We start from the raw sequence: 17920 nt of genomic DNA on the forward strand, positions 1-17920 counted from the left end.
GTAAGATGGTAAAAAAGAAGAGCTATTCGCAATTGCAGCACTTCTTATAATGCAATATTGATGTTTAGAAAGCTTTGCTTCCATTAGTATAGAAAGAGCTGTTTCAGCACATAGTTCAGATGTTTGTGAAATTTGGGACAATTTAAGGCTCTCTATATAGTTTGCGACTCGGTGTTGAATTGTGGAAGGTAAATCTTTAACTGTAACTCCGGCATTGCATGCTCCTGAAGCCCGAAGACTCATCTGAGAAACAAATGCTAACTCGGATGAACTAAATGTCGAACGCATTTCCTCTGTTTTTCGCCGTTTCGTTCGTATACTAGCTTCATCAAAATTCAAAGGTGGTCGACCCATTGCACTATGGCTTTTTCTCTCTTTATTTCGTGCTTGAACAATCTGAAATTATTTAAATGTTTAGTAAATATAACAAAGTTTAAAACTTTAATAGAGATAAGCATTAAATAACTTACACAAATATTTGTTGAGGCTTTAAACCAAGTGTCATGTGTCTTCAAAAACATTTTTTTTGTTCGGTTACTACTTTTCCATTTTATTTTTAATTTTGTCAATACATTTTTTAGTTTCTTTTTATCATCTGTTGAAAATTGGAAACAAATTTTTCTTCTTAGACACAACTGTGATTGCAAAATATTAAGCTGGTCATCTAGATCTGAAGATAACTCGTTTTTTAAAATTTCAAAAATTTCAATTCGAGGAATTTGCAAATGATCTTTTTGTGAACCTTAGATATTAATTGAAAATATAATAATTGAAAAAATCATAAAAAAATTATAACTTTACTAAACTAATTAAAAATAAAGTAAAAAGTAATCGATAATATATTATATTATATAAATTCGATATATAAGAGAAAGGTAAAATATACTGTTAATCATATGATTGTATATAGATATAGTTATTATGTTTTTTGAGAAACTGATTTTGTAAAATTCAATAGGTAATAGTAATAGTAATAGGCAAAAATAGGTGCCTTTTCTTTTAATCAATCTTTAGAATACACTTTTATGAACAACATCCAAATTATAACTAAGCGGAATCTCGCGGGTTCACTACTTTTTCAATGCTTGAAAAATAGGTTAAAGAAAATAAATAAACTTTATTCTGTACTTTTTTGTTCGCACTTTTCGCATAAAATTTAGAGAAATAATATAAAACTTTTTACTAAAATATTATATAAATACCTTGAATAGTATCGTCCATAGTTAGTTTTTTAGTACGATAAATAACTTTTTTGTAAACGATATACTTATTTGACCACATTTTTTTTTTGTTTTTAAAATGCCTATTAAGTGTTTTTAATAACAGATGTTTAACTGCGTAGATTTAGGTAACTTTAAAATTTATACAAATTTTTCTTATACAATTAAATGCAACAGGGCTTTGTTTATGTAGTTTCAAAATAATAAAATCACAATAGTGATTTTTTTTTTTTGACTTTTGGCCAGCTTTTTTGAAAATTAGCCCACTGTGCGGCGCCTCAGATCCCCAGTGGACACACGACGTTATTTCAACGTTGATTTACGGTTGATTTTTAGTCGCGACGTCATATAACCAAAAATCAACATTTTATTAACGTTGAAAATTCGTTGAAAACGATCAACTTAACGCGACATTGAATCAACGTTAATTCAACGTCTATATTATGAGTTCCACCGTTCGTTTTGCATTTTGAGAACTCAAATCCGCATGCGTGACTTTACGAGTCATTGATTAGGCCATCTATTGCCATTTCATAAGGTTTTGAGTTTGTCAGTTTAACGATACCACATTGCTTAATTTGCGATGCATTAGTGATAAATATTAAATAGATCTTTTTTTTTATTTCATCAGTGTGTATTGCATGAAGAATTTGCTTGAATTTGTTTTAGAGTTTGTTTAAGTAAGCAGTTTTTTAGAGTTTGATTAAATTGTTTTACTATGTATGTTAGTATATTTGACTATACTAATTTTATATTATATAAATATAAAATATACATTATTAATGCTATATATATATATATATATATATATATATATATATATATATATATATATATATATATATATATATATATATATATATATATATATATATATATATATATAACATATGATATATACATAAAATGTATGATATGTTAATAATATATCATATAGACTGTAATAATCATAATACTATATTATAGTATTTTTATTATTGTTGTTATTATTATTTTTATATTTACAAATATATATATATATATATTTACAAGTGGAAGTTTTTAGAATAAAATAGCTAAATTAAAATAACATAAAACACACTATTTAATTATATAGTGCGTGATTCTTCACCATTTAGTAAACTTGGCATCGATGTTTATTTTCACCCCGTTGTTCATAGTCACCCCTTTTCACGGTATATATTATATAAGTATATTTATTTATATATTTATATATACATATAATATATGATATATTTATATATATATATATATATGATATTATTATATATAACATATGATATAAACATAAAATATATGATATGTTAATAATATATCAGATAGACTATAATAATCATAATACTATATTATAGTATTTTTATTATTGTTATTATTATTTTTATATTTTTTTTAAATTTGGGAAGAGCGGAAGGAAAAAAGTGATTCTTACGCCAATACATACGTCACTTTTAATTACTTTTGACTTTCGTCCAACATTTGCGGAGTTGTCAGAAAGTTAAAACCATTAATTTAATTACAAATTAACCGTTTTTTAAAAAAGCCGCAAAAACGCAAATTTAATTGACCAGAATGTTTTTTAAAACATTCTGAATGTTTTTAACACTATAAACAATGTTTTTATTTTTATTTTTTTTATTAAAATGTTTTTATTTTTATTTTTTTTAATAAAATGTTTTTATTTTTATTTTTTTTACTGTAAATCATGCACGGAGTGCTGCTACATCGACTATCTTATAGCCTGACTCGCTAGGGAGTGCTGCTACATCGACTGATAAATAGCCTGACTCGCAACGGAGTGCTGCTACATCTACTACCTTTTAGCCTGACTCGCAAGGGAGTGCTGCTACATCGACTGAGGGTTTGGTTGGGGCAGGCAGTCTATCAATTAATAAAATAAATCCGGTCTTGCATTTTAACTTTTACTTTTGTCAACAAAATATGGAAGAAAACTTTCAGACAACATATAAGACAACATATAAACATATAATAACATATATATACATACTATAAAAGTGCCTTCTGTTGTTTAGGGAAATGGCTACCCGGTTAAAGCGATGGAGACGGAATAATGTTTTGGTTAATGAGTTTCTTAGTAGTGACATTGATATTGATTGCTCAGCTTCATTAAATGAAGATGTCTGTAGCAGCAGCAATTGTGAGGCTACTACAATAGTAGATTCTAAATATAATTCAGACTCTATCTTACAGGATGAAATTTAAAACTAAAAAATAAAAAGCGACTCAGATGAAAGCAAATTAAGAGGGAAAATAAGGGGAGGAGGGGGGATATTCGGGACTTTTTCCGCAAACAATTTTTCGGATTTTTCAAATTTGACCTGGATGATCTATTATATATATGTATAATTTTTATTGAAATTGACCTATTTCTACAAAAAAAAAAGTCATTGAATTTTTGAAATTTTAAAGCCATTCGGAATTCCGCGGTATACGCGGTGCCATTGGGCTACCTAACCTGATATTGTATCAAAGTTTAATGTATTTATAAAAATAATAACTTTTTGTTGTAGGTTGATGACCAATGGCTTACAATCAAAGTTCAACATGGCTGGCGGCAAGGGTAAAGAGAAATTTAAAGGCACAAACATTTGTAAGGTTGTTGTTGGTAAGTCATGAGTAATGTTATCTGTTAGTGAAAAACACAACTTGATGCTTTGGTGCTACTTTAATTTCAAGTTCTTGCTGTACTTGTTGCAAATTACTCAGGCAATACCTTTTTTTATAGAGAGCGTCATGCTTAGTAAAGCGACTGCTACGGTTGCTGAAGTCAGAACAGATATCATGAGTTTGTTGAAATATGCACCCGACAGATCCAATGGTGGCGGTCGGTGCGTAAATGACAATTCGAATATGTTAATATAAAATGTATATATAAAATGGTAACATTCTATATATTTCTTATATAAACTCCCTTAAAATAATTTTTTGAACTTAAAATACACTACTTTTAGCGCAAAATATTGCTTTTTTATTGTCTTATTTTATCGCAATCCAAGTCGAGACAATTTAAAACGTTAACGATGACAATTTAACATGGCTGCAGCCTATTGGATATAAGTTATATCCAATAGGCTGTATAATTTTTATCAAATGACCAAAATTTAACGTTGAAATTAGGTTGTTTGAACGTTGTTCTAACGTCTTATCGACAATATATCAACCATATATGGTTGATATATTGTCGATAAGACGTTAAAACAACGTAATTTCAACGTTGAACTTTTAATTTTCATTTTATCGAAGTTGAAATATGGATGATATGTAGTCGATAAGACGTTATAACAACGTTGAAACAACGTTTTCATCGACGTTGTTTCAACGTCGTGGTTTTCAACGTCGGATTTTGTTTCCAATTCCACCAAATTTCAACGTTGTTTCAACATTGCATTTCGTCGGTTTGCGACGTTGTTTCAACGTTATTTCAACGTCATTGTGCCCACTGGGTCTATAACAATGCCTTATACGTCCATCTATTTATACGTCCTTGGTTGTACCGTGGAAGTATTATAGATCGAAGTGCAACGCTATTGAAATTTCTAAAAATACGAATAAATGCAAAGTCACCGTGAAATGCATTCAAGAAAAATTAACATTCTATAATTCGAAAATCTCTCTAATTTGAATTTTTATTTTCCCCCGTAAAATTCGAATTAGAGAGATTCTACTGTAATAACGTTATTAAAAAAGTTTTGAATTAAAATAACAAAATATTTTTAATCCTATGTAAAAAGTGGAAAAACATGCCTGCATGAAAAAATAGGGTATGTGCGCATTATTACTTTTTTATGAAATTTGGCAGGCACATAGAAAATAGATTTATACAGATGACTTGAAAATTTTAAAAATGTTCCAACATATCTTATTATTAATGCACCTCCGGAACAGGAACGAAATTTTAAAAACTCAAATCACTGGTAACTGTAAAAAAAAAAACAGAATTTATAACAAGAAGTAACAGTAACAGTAGCAGAAACAGTTTAATAAAGTGTAACAGTAACATTAAAAGAGGTGGAAATGGTACCTCCACTGGGTGGAAAAATATGGTATTTGCGCATGAATTTTTTAATTGAAATTTGGCAGGCAAGTAGAATATTGGTTTATGAGTGTGGGTCCCCAGGGCATGGTGAACCATCAGCTATTAGCATTCACCGCAGACGTGTTTTTTTTACTTACTGGTTATCAAAAAAAAAAAATCAAAATGGCTACTAAAAATTTTACATCTGCACAGTTAAAAGATATTTTGGAAATTCATGAAAATACTATTATGAAGATGTTTAATGACAAAATTGAAAAACTTGAAAACAAATTAAACTCAGTAATTGACGAGAACAAGGAACTAAAAAAGGAATTACGCGAACTTAATAAAGCTGTGGAATTTGTGAGTAATAATTAAGATAAAATAGTTGCTGATCATCAAACATCAAAAACATCATTGATAAATGAATATGTAAATACTAAAACGATTAACAAATTGGCAGAACTTGAAGACAGAAGTCGACGCAACAACTGAAGATTCTGCGGGATTGAAGAAATTGAAAATGAAAGTTGGGAAGACAGTTAAAATAAAGTAAGGGAATTTTTAAATAATAAACTTCAACTACACGGAAACTTTGAAATTGTAAGGGCGCATTGAGTTGGCAAAAAATTACCTGAAAACAATAAAAAAAATAGATTGATCGTAGTTAAATTTCTTAACTACAAAGACAAAGCCACGATATTAAGACGATGAAATTATGGACTAAACGACGATGAAATTATGGACTAAAAAGGTTAACATAAATGAAGATTATAGTGATCATACACTGAAATTGCGAAAAAAACTCCTGAATGAGGCAAAAGATTTAAGGGCAAAGGGTAAGTACGCTAAAGTTGTATATAATAAATTAATCATACGGGATTTATAAAAGAAATTCTTTGATCTCATTTTAAATATGAAAAAACAAAAATTAAATGGATTCTAATGAAACCTTAAATTTTGAGTCTAGTTTTAATAATTTTTTTCGAACTAATGATTTCTTATTAGACGAGGAATCTGATCCTGATCTTAATTATTTTACTGATTCTGATGCTTTGCAAAATAAATGCAACTACTTTTATATACATGAAATTAAAGGATTTCTTGATCAAAATAATATTAACACAATTCACATTAATATTCGAAATTTAAAAATTTTTTTTGAAATCTTTAGTAATTTTATTGAAGAAACTAGTAATCTTTTTAGTACAATCTGCTTAACAGAAACATGGTGCAGTTCAGATGACGTAAAACCCGGCAGTTCAAAATTTACCAATTTTGAACTGCCGGGTTTTAATGTAATTTCATTGGCACGAAAAACAAATAAGCGTGGCGTAGGCGTTCTTATTTATGTTAAAAATAACTTACAATATTTTACCCGGCATGACATGAGCATCACTAATGCTGATAAAGAGGTTTAAACGATTGAAATTTTAACCAATAAATTAAAAAAAAAAATTCTAAGTTGCTGTTATCGCTTACCTTCAGGTGAAGTTAAAAATTTTAATTCGTTTTTATGTAATGACGTTATTAAAAAAAGTAACCGCGAAAATAAATTTATCTACTTATTGGGTGATCTGAATTTAGATTGTTTTCAATACCACGTCAATAATAATTTTTAATGTTATTACATTAAAAAGTTTTATAATGGCATTCTCGAAAATGGTGCGATTCCTTTGATTAGCAAACCGACAAGAATTACTCAATCAAGTGCTTCTTTAATTGATAATATTTTAACCACTGATGTTTTTAAAGTATCCTTAAAAAAAAGGCATAATTAAAAATGACATATCTGATCATTTTCCTGTTTTCTTTTCTATAAATATAGACAATAAATTACTCCCTAATGAAAAACGAGTTTTAAAAAAGCGAATTTTTACAAATAAAAACCTTGAATCTTTTAAAGAACAATTATCTTTAATTGATTGGAGCTTTATTAACGCCTCCGATAATACAAACTTAATTTATAACTCCTTTTTTAAAACTTTTTATGATATTTACGACAATGATTTCCCTGAAGTTAATTTAAATCTCAAAGCTAAAAGTATTAAACCGCCTTGGATTACAAAGGGTTTGCGTAAGTCTTCAAAAATTAAACAAAAATTATACATTAATTACTTAAAATGTAAAACAAATGAAAATAAAATTATATATAAAAATTACGCTAAACTTTTTGAAAGCCTCTAAAAAAATATATATATATATTATTTAAATTTACTAGAAAAATATAAATCAAATTTTTAGCGCACTTGGTTTATAATAAGAGAAATTACTGGCAGCAAAAAAAGTACATCTCACCCTTTGCCAAACATGGTTAAACATAATAATGAATTTTTATATGATAAAAGACAAATAACGGAAGAGTTTAATAAATATTTTGTGTCTGTAGGACCAAATCTTGCAAAAAACATTATTATAGCAAACAGTTTAATGATTGATCTATGTTTCCCTCTAAACTCTTACTTGAACTCTTTTGAATTATCTTTTGAAGAGTTTGAAATTGCATTTAATTATTAATTATTGAAATCTAACAAAGCAGTAGGCCCTGATGGTATTAACGGCAACATTATTATAAGTTCATTTGATGTTTTAAAAGATATACTCTTTAAGATTTTTTCAATATCAATTAAACAGGGAATTTTTTCACAAGCTCTAAAATTAGCAAAAGTCATACCAATTGTAAAAGGTGGTGACATTGAGAATATAAGTAACTATCGTCCAATTTCACTACTTTCTGTATTCTCTAAAGTTTTAGAAAGAATTTTGTACAATAAAATTTATAATCATCTTACTATTAACAATTTGTTATACAGCAATCAATATGGATTCCAAAAAAGCAATTCCACTGAACATGCCATTTTACAATTTACAAGAAATATATCTGACTCATTTGAAAATTATCAATTTACTTTAGGTGTTTTCATTGACTTGGCAAAAGCTCTTGATACTATTGATCACAAAATTCTTTTTAAAAAGTTGGAGTGGTACGGAATTATTGGAAATAAACTAATTTGGCTTAAAAGTTACCAAAATAATCAGAAACAATTTGTTTATGCGGATGATAACGTATCATCTAATTTATTAAACATTTCATGTGGAGTTCCTCAAGGATCCATATTAAGACCCCTCCTATTTCTAATGCATATTAATGATCTACCAAAAGCTTCTAACCTAATGACAATTATATTTGCTGATTCTAACTTATTTCTTCCTCATAAAAACATTTTTACACTTTTTAGCAACATGAACATTGAACTAGCCAAAATTTCCAAATGGTTTAGATTAAACAAACTATCATTAAATATTGGTAAAACTAAATGGATTCTTTTTCATCCTTATGGTAAAAAGCACCAGCTGCCTTGTAATTTACCATTTCTTTTTATCGATAACATAATTATTAAAAGAGTTCTATTGACAAGATTTTTAGGTGTATAGATCGATGAAAATCTTAATTGGAAAAGCCACATTGCTAACTTGTGCAATAATATTTCAAAGAGTATAGGCATTTTATACAAAATCAGAAACTTTCTAGATAAACATACCTTAATTCAGTTATATTATTCGCTAATTCATTGCCATATTAATTATATAAACATTGCTTGGGGTAGCACTTATAAAAGTAAACTTAAACCTCTCTATCGGCAACAGAAACATGTAGCACGCCTTATAAATTTCAAGGACCGTTTTGCTCACGCCAAGCCTCTTTTATATGATATGAAAACACTCAATATATATGAGTTGAATGTTTTTTTAATATTCTTTGTTTTATGTATAAATGCAAGACCCACCTATTACCCGTTTCTTTTCGTAACTTATATTTACAAAGAGATAGAAATAAATATATTTTAAGGAATGATAATTTAATTTGACAACCATTTTCTCAAACTAATTTTGGAAAATTTTTCATTTCATTTCGCGGACCATTTTTATGGAATAGTATAGTTCTAAATACTTCTAAAGATTTTTCTCAAGAATGTAATTTTGATTCTTTTAAACAAAATCTTAAAAAACTCATTTTTTCAACTGAAAATATACTAATCTACTTTTAAATTTTAAAATTTTTTGAAAATCTTTTATCTATATTATATTAGTATATGTATATACTTAATGTATATTTTTATTTATTTATTTTTTTGTTTATTTATCCACAAGCAATTAGCGGTTTCTCTGTGACAAGACCTGGTCTTCTTAGAGTATCCGCGTTCTTTATATTTATTTTTATTATTTATTTCGATATCTTGACTTGTTAACTTTTATTATTGTAATAAAGTTTTGTTTATTTAAATTGTAATAAATATTGTAATAAAGAACAAACAAACAAACAAACAAAAAAATCACGTCACCTTGGAAAAACCCTAATTGGCGCATATTATTTAAAATTTTTCTATATCAGTGAAGGACCTTATTTTTTTACGTAACTTTTCTTTGGTACCCCTTGGACATCTGCTGCCCGGGACAAACTGTCATGTCACTAGTCATGCAAATGATATTGATCATTATTATTGTTGTTCAATTTCTGTTTTGCTTTTATAATATTATTGTCTTAGATGCTTAAAAGTGTTAATTTATGACTAGCGTGTTCAGCGCCCCCTATCACCCTAATATTACATGGGTGGTTGGTCGTAAAATATTTACAATAATGTTCTTTGCTATCAGTGATAGCAAGTAAAATTATTAAAAGTCTTAAACATTAGATTTGAACCAATTTTGGTAACATGCTTTATTCAACAAAAAATTTATGTATTCGCACAAAAATACCCGAATTTATCCATTTTTAAATGTTAAAGCTCGAATCAGTTTGATGTTTTTTAAATTTTTTTTATTTTCAATATGCTCAGTTTTATACATTAAATCTTCCACGCCCTAACTAATTTTTGTTTTCGAAAAATTTTGCTCAGTGGAATTGCCCTAATCTATAATACTTCCATGGTTGAACAAAGTTTTATTAATTTCTTAATATATTAACTCTTTTGTTCGAAAATACTTTTGCCTAATGTTATTTTCCGTGAAAATTCACGGAAATTAAAAAGCAATTTTGGCTATTTTCCGTGAAAATTCACGGAAATTAAGAAGCAATTTTGGGTATTTTCCGTGAAAATTCACGCTATTAATATGGAGGAGTTTTCGCTATTTTCCGTGAAAATTTACGGAAGTTAAGAAGTGATTTTGGCTACTTTCAATCTATCTTATACATAACGAATTTTTGATATTTTCCTTGGAAAGTAACAAAATTATATATAACAAAATTATAATAAATATTGGCAGTTTGCAACAAATTTCATATAATTTTGGCTATTTTTTTTGAAAACTTACCGATTTTTAATAGCATTTTGGCTGTGTTAACAAAAAAATGCAAAATGTCGAATATAGATTAAAGACAAATATTAACGGTGTCACGAATATTCGGCAATTTAATAAAAAAGGCAATCGTTTAATCGTCTTTCTCATTAAAGCTAAACAGTGCTTTAAATTCAGAGTGTCGTGAAAATAACAATTTTAATAAGTTTAAAGTTTTCTATACCAGTTCAATCTAAAGCATTTTCTGAAATTACCTCAGAAGTGCAAGATATACCTGAGCTGGTTATTTTTGAACTTTTCTGAATGGTTTGAAGAGTATGAAACTTTTAGGCATAACTATAGTTAAAATATTTGGTGGATCAGTCAACAAATAATGTATGCTGTGACACAACCTATTTATAAATGCCGATAGAGTAAGTTGACTTATGCATAACAACAAAGCAGGTCAGAGCCCTCAATATAATTTTTTAGTCATCTCTAAGGACAGATGGTATGTAGTAGTTTCGACAACTTAAGTGGTAAGCAAATATTGCAAAAGTGTGTTCACGGAGAAATGAGTAAATTGTAAAGAACGTGGTAGTAATATTGTTTGGTTTAAATGCACTAAATTCTTTAGATACACATTTGTGGTGCAAAAATGTGTACGCGGAGAAGGATCCCAATGAAATTGGAGGAAGTTTAACTGCTTAGGTTGAGCAAATGAACATAAATGTACAAATCTATATATAAAACACGGTCGACAATCGCTGGCTTTTTAATATGGAGAAGAAAAAAAACTTCCTTAATAAAAGGGAAAGTTTTACTAATATGTACTTGGAAATAATTTTAATAGGAAAAAGGCTTGCTTGATAAAGCGCTAACTTAAAATTAATACATATATAAGATAATAACAATAAGATAATATAGTTTGTAATAATATAGTTAAATAACACAATAAGATAATATAGTTTATTACTTTATAGTGAATAGAGATATAAGATAAAATAGTTTATAGTTTAATAATAATAAGACAATATAGTTTATTAGTTTATAGAGTTTATTTTTATTACCTTTGGAGCAGTTTCAACATCCTAACAATATGATTGACAATCACATATTGTGATAATTAAATTAATAATAAAGTTAGCTCATATTGCGAAAATTTCCATTATTAAAGAATTATTCTATTCACTTTACACTTAAATACTTAATTTAGTATAATATAATTTTTATAAAATTTATTATATATTATATATATATTTATATATATATATATATATTTATATATATATATATATATATATATATATATATATATATATATATACAGTATTGGACAAAACATTTGCAACCAACATCGAACAATGCTAAAAAGTGTTCCTAATTTTACATGTCTTAAAAACGAAACGAACTATACTACCACAGCAAACAGTTCAGGAGTCTGGAGTCATAGCATGCCATGACATGAGCAATTAGCTGGCAGGTGACAGCACACAGGCAGAATTTCGTTGACAAGTGCCATTTTGCAGCGGACAAAACAAGTGCAACTTTTTTGGTTTGTTTCATTTTCTTAAGTCTGGTCCGTGTCAACGTCACGGAAGTTTTTTAATTTCCAGAAGTTTCCAGTTTGCTTCTGTATGCTTCTGGATGTTTCCAGAAGCATACAGAAGCTTCCAGAAATTTCCAGAAGAAGCATCTGGAAGCATCCAGTAGCATCCAGAAGTATCCAGAAACATTCCGAAGCATCCAGAAGCTTCCAGAAGCATCAAAAAGAAGCATCTATAATCTTCCAGAACAGGTTCACACAGTTTCATTTTACTATATAAGAGACATGTAAATCGACATGTAATTCAGTCAGTATACGGAAGTCAATCAGTCAGTATTATCAAGACGGTTTATCGAAGTGAGTTTTATCAAAGTGTTTTATCGAAGAACATCAATACAAGAAGTGAAATACAGCAAGTGTTTCATTTCATCAATACAGTCCACATCCAACCAAGACGTTGTGTTCCACAGAGCATTATTGTATCATCACAAGGTAAATGTAACACGGTAAGCCTTGAGAAGCGTGATTATTTATTTTTATGACTTCAAGTGCAAAAATGGCTCCCGACAGTCTTGGATTGGAACTAAGAAAGAAAATTATTGGCGATTACGTAAGTGGAATGTCACAAAAAAGTATTTGTGATAAATATTGCGTGAAAAAATGGACCGTATCAAGACTATGTTCCAAATATCGTTGTACGGGGAAGTTGGCAGCAGATAACAAAGGTGGAAGACCGCGTTCCACCACTTCTAGAGAGAATTCTATGATCGTCAGATCCGTCAAGAAGGATCCCAGGATATCATCAGTCGAGATACAAAAGCAATTAGAGCTGCCTGTATCGGACCGAACAATCAGACGATGTGCTGTTGAAGCCGGATTGTTTTCTCGACGCCCTGCAAAGAAACCGCTGATTTCACTAAAAAACCAGAAGAAAAGACTCCTGTTTGCTACATCTCGTATTGACTGGAATGTGCAGAAATGGCGAACTGTCCTGTTTAGTGATGAATCGAAGTTCAACATCATTGGGAGCGATGGCATTTGCCGTGTACGTCGACCGGCCGGAAAACGCCTCGATTTACGTTACTGCCATAAGACCGTGAAGCATGGCGGAGGCAATGTAATGGTCTGGGGGTGTTTTTCTGCTAACGGTCTAAATCCAATACATCAAAACGATGGAATAATGGACCGTTTCATGTATATAAATATCCTGAAAGATGTTATGTTACCTCATGCTGAATGGAATATGCCAATAAAATTGGTTTTTCAGCAAGATAACGATCCGAAACACACTGCAAAAGTAGTCAAGCAGTGGTTTCAAGACAACCACCTATCGGTGATGGATTGGCCGCCTCAATCTCTGGATCTCAACACTATCGAGAACCTGTGGAAGATCGTCAACCGCAGAATTAATCGTGAAGGTGTTCGTAATAAGGATAAAATCAACAAATCCAAAAGGCATGGGCAGCGATTCCACAAAGTTTCATTAATCATCTGATCGAATCTATGCCTCGAAGATACAAGGCTGTGATCGACAACAAAGGATTTGCCACGAAATATTGATAGCGAAATACAGCTTGGTCAACATTTTGTCGAGTTGCACTTGTTTTGTCCAGAAGGAAATCAACTTTTTTTTAATACTTTTGATTAATTTATTAATTTTCGTGTACAAATAATGAACTTTGTGATGAATAAAACTTATATATATATCTATATATATATATATATACATATATATACATACATATATATATATATATATATATATATATATATATATATATATATATATATATATATATATATATATATATATATATATATATATATATATATATATATATATATATATATATATATATATATATATATATATATATATATATATATATATATATATATATATATTTAGTATACATTATAAAGCGTACATTAAAACCATTCCAATAACAAAAAAGAAATAAAACATTTCTAGTAGGAATCTCTAAGTTGCGCTTATGTCACAGAGCTTAGCTAATAGTCAAGACAGCTTTATACAGTCTTTCATATAATGAATGAAAGGTTTAAAGTTGTTTACCTTGCAGTTATGTTATCATACCTTCCAGCACTACTGCAGAGAGTAACTAATGACTAACAGGTACGTAAAATGTTAATAAAGTTATAGCCTTGCATAAATGAATTGTATTAAAAAAAATACATAAAGTCTGTTTAACCGTTGTTGTTTTGGTGTGCCGATACAGGGTACATCAATTAACGCTAAAAAGTCAAATTTTAACAAGTTTTAAATAAAAGACAAACTATCTACTTATCGTTAAGTTATATACACGCTAATATATTAAACTATCATTTTACTAATAATACATACATATATATGTATATATATATATATATATATATATATATATATATATATATATATATACATATATATGTATGTGACCTATAGGTAATACAGTGACCTTAAGGTTTACTTAAAATACCAACATAATAGTAATGATACCAATGTAAACAGTGATCGCACTGAATCTACTTTTGAAGTTTACTGGCTGATTGAATTTGTTGGCAATGATAAAATGGCCAACTATCGAATGAAGTGCTCTTACATTGTACATCAATTTCAGCCCAAGCAGACTCATCAAAATATTGTTTAAACTCATGTAAATTAGCTCTTTTATCACTAATAATATAAGGTACAGTAGGAGAAAGATCATTACTTGAGATTTTACTACCACTTTGTAATGATTTTGTGCCATAGAATTTTTGACAAACCAAGTTAAACGAATAAAATCTTTTTCATAAACCCCAAGTTTCTCAAGAGGTTTTGTTACATTGTAAAAAAGTATCTGTTTTTTAGCTGGTCGACCTGGGGGAAAGCGCTGTATATAACGTAATAGAATGTCAATGTCTTCTAAAATTCGAGTGCTGTACCTTTTTTCAACAGTCTCACAAGTGATTGTTGGAAGAGTTTTTGATGTAGTTTCAGAGTTTGTTTGTATAAAAATTTGAGATGACACAAGCAAAACACATTTCAATGTTGCAGATAAAGAACTTTCAGGAAATATTTCAACATTTGTCTGCAATCTTTCAACATGAAAAGTCTCACATGTAATTGTTGGGGAAATGTTTGATGTAGTTACAGAGTTTGTTTGTAGAGAAACTTGGGATGATACAGGCAAAACACATTCTAATGTTGCAGAAGAACTTTCAGGAAATATTTCAACATTTGTCTAAAAAAGATTTTCTGAAATAATATCATCTTCAGAATGGTGCTATTGAACCTGCACAAAATTTAAATAGCATTATGATTACAAGTCATGATGGATTGCACATAAAGAAAATAAATGTAAATGATTTATCAGGAGATTTAATGAGGTAGTATAATAGATTCTTGCTTCATTATTAAGTGGTTTACAGTTCAATGTGACCTAGAAATACTTTGTTTAACTTGCATCTTCAATTAACGGCTTTAAAGATTGTATTTTAGAGTTAAGAGAGTTACAATAAAAATTAAATTAAAAAATGCTTCCTTGATTATATTGGCCCCAGCCTTGCGCAAGTATAACTTTAGTTTAACTTATTATATAAAATGATTTTCATATTTTTCATATTTTGCTTATTTTGAGTTGTATTAAAAAGTAGTTTATAATTTTCTTTTGTTGTTTATTATTTTTTTGTACTTTTATATTATTACAATATTTTTCTCTGAAACTTTAATTGTTATTATAAATAATTTTAATTAATTATATACTAGTATTTTTAATTGTTTATTAACAACTTATATTTATTGTTATTGCGGTTAATGACTTTTAGTTATTAGAAATAATAAAATACAGTTTTTTATAAACTATTTTATAAATGGTTTTATTATTTATTAAAATAATTATGGATTTTATTATTTTTACCTGCAGTTCCCACTGTGGAACTGCAGGTAAAAATAATAAAATCCATAATTATTTATAGCAGTGGAATTGCATAATGCCACTGGTTGAATTAAAAATATCATGCTTGAATTAGATAAATTGTCCCCTTGGTTTACATTTGCCATTTGATGGGTAGAAACAAACCACCTAAAATTATTTCATTCATTTTAAATATTTTTTAACATACTACTACTATTAATACAAATCAAAAACAGTTACGCAAGAAAAGACAAAGTAAAAGAGCACGAATTGTTAAGAAAAGTTAAGAAAAAGTAGATAAAATTAAAAAATTGCAAATGGTATGATTTAGGAAAACATGAGGACAGGAAAGAATTCCAACCTTTAATGTACAAGAAATAATAATAGATGAATAAAGATTTTTAGAGCGCGAAGGAAAAAAAACAGTAGGTGGATGCAAATATTGTAAATGACAACTAATGTCAGATTGAGTTACAGTTGGTGGAATAAAAGAAGATAGCTTGCCGAGTAAGCTGGAGAAGATCCAACTATATTTACAAACATTTGTGAACCTTGTTTAGAAGAGAAAGGGAATCATTAGAAGAACAAATCCAAATGTGACAATTGTCTTCCATAGTGGGATGAATAAGAGATTTATAAAGGTAGAGAATGGAATATGGTGAAAGAAAATGGTGAGCACAATTAAGAGTTTTAAATTTTGCTTAGTAAAATTTCACAATTAAGAGTTGAAATTTTTGCTAAATAAAAACTTTGTTTGCCTAAAGATTAACCAAATGAAGTATTATTAAAAATTCTTTGTGTTTAATAGATAACATAAAAATTTTATCTTTTCTATTAAACAACTGACTTTTGTTAAACAACTGACTTTTGTTAGGAATAAAAACCACTAGTCACATTGAGCCTGAAACTGTCGTAAAAGAGAAGTGACATTCAAGGCCTGCCTGATCTTTTGTATGTAACCTTTCACCAAACTGCACACAAAAAGCACTAACAGAGACATCGTCTATACTCAACATGGCACTGTTAATATGCATCTATTGTTCATCATCATAAGCAGGAAACAATGTAACAAAAGTTTACATCTATGGGAGCCAAATAAATAAAGAATGATCTTATTAAAGTTTTTGCAAAAGAAGAACTTCTAAAAGACAGTAGCCAGGTGCAATTAAAACATGTTCAATATGAGTACTTTTTTTTGAGATACCATCTCTAACTTCTCCTTAACCAAGAGCCCTAAGGCATGGGGTATTTTATTTCAGAATTAACTTCCCCCACCTTTACTTATAAAAGCAAACTCTACAAGGCAGCAGGATGTGTAATCCAGTACAGCCATGTGGCATGGTTGTACTGAACTAGATGTTACCAGTAGCAGGGTGATCATTATGACCTGATCAAACATTTATTGCAAAAAATCAACCCAAAAAAAACAAAGAAAACAAACAATATATATATATATATAATATATATATATATATATATATATATATATATATATATATATATATATATATATATACATATATATATATATATATATATATATATATATATATATATATATATATATATATGTATATAGATATATATATATATATGTATACATATATATATATATATATATATATATATATATATATATATATATATATATATATATATATATATATATGTATATATATATATATATATATATATATATATATATATATATATATATATATATATATATATATATATGTATATATATATATATATATATATATATATATATATATATATATATATATATATATATATATATATATATATATATATATATATATATATAAAGTTTAGGCAAACGAAGTTATACTAAAGGTTCTTTGTGTTTAATAGATAGGATAAAATTTTTATGCTATCTATTAAACACAAAGAACTTTTATTATAACTTTGTTTAATCTTTAAGCAA

At 28.1% G+C, this 17920-nt stretch overlaps 1 long non-coding RNA gene across 1 annotated transcript; it reads left to right on the top strand.

Moving 5' to 3' along the window:
- Nucleotides 1–1749: 1749 nt before the first annotated feature.
- On the top strand, nucleotides 1750–4101 carry LOC136086648 (uncharacterized). The gene is made up of 3 exons (XR_010641494.1): nucleotides 1750–1900; nucleotides 3749–3843; nucleotides 3964–4101. It is a non-coding gene; the product is annotated as an uncharacterized LOC136086648 (long non-coding RNA).
- The last annotated feature ends 13819 nt before the right edge of the window (nucleotides 4102–17920 follow it).

This window comes from Hydra vulgaris, chromosome 10 (genome assembly GCF_038396675.1).
Source record: "Hydra vulgaris chromosome 10, alternate assembly HydraT2T_AEP".
NCBI lineage: Eukaryota > Metazoa > Cnidaria > Hydrozoa > Anthoathecata > Hydridae > Hydra > Hydra vulgaris.